This window comes from Arvicanthis niloticus, chromosome 8 (assembly GCF_011762505.2).
Source record: "Arvicanthis niloticus isolate mArvNil1 chromosome 8, mArvNil1.pat.X, whole genome shotgun sequence".
Taxonomy (NCBI): domain Eukaryota; kingdom Metazoa; phylum Chordata; class Mammalia; order Rodentia; family Muridae; genus Arvicanthis; species Arvicanthis niloticus.
The window spans coordinates 52,628,857-52,630,694 of record NC_047665.1 but is presented as its reverse complement, the minus strand read 5'-3'; the positions used below and the strand labels follow the sequence as shown (position 1 = coordinate 52,630,694).

At 43.3% G+C, this 1,838-nt stretch overlaps 1 pseudogene; it reads left to right on the top strand.

Moving 5' to 3' along the window:
- The first annotated feature begins 407 nt into the window (after positions 1–407).
- On the top strand, positions 408–1,442 carry LOC117713402 (lysine-rich nucleolar protein 1 pseudogene; annotated as a pseudogene).
- The last annotated feature ends 396 nt before the right edge of the window (positions 1,443–1,838 follow it).

The window sequence follows — 1,838 nt, the reverse complement described above, 5'->3', positions numbered from 1 at the left end:
AACTTAAGAAAAATAAAACACTAATGGTTCACAATTATTCGTATAAAAAATTTTTAATGGGAAAGGGGAAAAACGTTTCTTTCCCAGAAACATGGCATCATTGATTGAAAATAATGCATGAGATTAGACATTTGTCTGTGTGGAGAGATAAATCCTTGTTCCTACTCTTGAGTTGAAGGCAACAGCTCTTGGGATCACAAAAGAAATGCAAGCCAGAGTTTCTACTTTCAAGAGATTGCAATTCAACTGGACTGAAAAATTGGTCAAATGACAGAGACTGAGCAGGAGGATCCCAATGTACATGAAAAGGGAAAAAAGTAAACACCAACTCTTTCTTAAGCTGAGTGTTCCAGAACAGAGCTTTTCAATGTAGACCTGAGAATATGTGTGGTACTAAATGAGAAGGAATGAGGCTTCTTATGCTTGCTAGTACTGGAAGGTGTATGTACACTTGTGTCTGTATGTTTGAGTATAATAAGATTTGCGGAAAACGGCTGTGGTGCAGGTGCTCACGTGGGGATGCTTGGCCTGCTAGTAGACCAGTAATAGTCAGCAAGACTCAGAAAGCAGACCTGGGCCCACGTCTCTCAGAGAAGAAGAAAAAGAAGAAGAAGAAAAAGAGGGTGGTTACAAATGTCTCAGAACCAGAGACTCAGTAATCAGTCTTAAACAGTAATGATTATTTTATAGATGTTTCTCCTCCAAGGGCCACATCCCCTTCTATCAATGTGGGTGAGGTGCAGATCCCTGAGATGTCACTGGGCAAGAGACAGAAAAAAGAAAAAAAAGTCCTGTAGCACTTACTTGGAAGAGTACCTGGGGACTGAGCCTACAAGGGCAAGACAGAAAAAGTCGCCTAGCCTTAGAAGGCAGGTCCTTGAGCAGTCAGCAGAAGGCCTCATTAGAGAGAAAAAAAAGAAGAGGCAGAAGTCCTTATCAAAGGCTGCCTCCCAAGACTCAGGGCTGAAGACTTTCCCAGACCCCAAGCATGCCAAGGAGGAGTCAGACACAAACTTGGAGGTGGTACTGAAAAAAAAAAAAAGGCAGCATGGATGAGACCTACATAGATCAGGTGAGACGGAAGGCCTTGCAAGAAAAGATTGGCAAGACAGAGGTGTCAGAACCCAAAAGGTGGACGGTTTGGCCAGTGGACACTGCCGGCTTCGAAAATGAAGAACAGAAGCTAAAACTCCTGAAGCTTATGGGTGGCTTTAAGCATCTGTCCCCATCATTCAGCCACCCTCCCATCATGACTGTCAGGTCCAACATGGCCCTGGACAAGAAGTCTTCAGAAATGCTCCAGCAGAGTCTGCAGCCAGGATTATGACCGGGCCATGAGTCAGAAGTACAGCCACGGGGCTGGCCTGGGCTTTAACTCTGAGGCCGGAAAGGTCTTCTACATTGACCGGAATGCCTCCAAGTCTATCAAGTTGCAAGATTAAATTTTATTGTCCTGTTCTTCAAACTCCATTTCTTGATCAGTTTTGCATCTATCAAGTTGGCTTGAAATAGTCACCTGCAGTTATTGAGGACCAGTATGAATTGCTAAAGCCTCCTATTTTCTGTGTTAAACATTCCACCTCCTTGGGTGACAATATTTTAATAGTAGATACTAGTTGTTGACACATGGAGGGTCCTGACTAAAGTGTTTATCTTGTATTGATATACTTAAACCTAATTATGGAATGGATGCTAGTCTCATCTCTAACAAGTTCAGGGATAAAGTAATAAGATGACCCAGGGTCACCTTCTGTTAAGTGCCATCAAGAGTACAGCATCCAGAGTCACTCAATGATCAGTGGAGAAAGCAAGTGTTATGCCAGGACTTCCACGGGTAC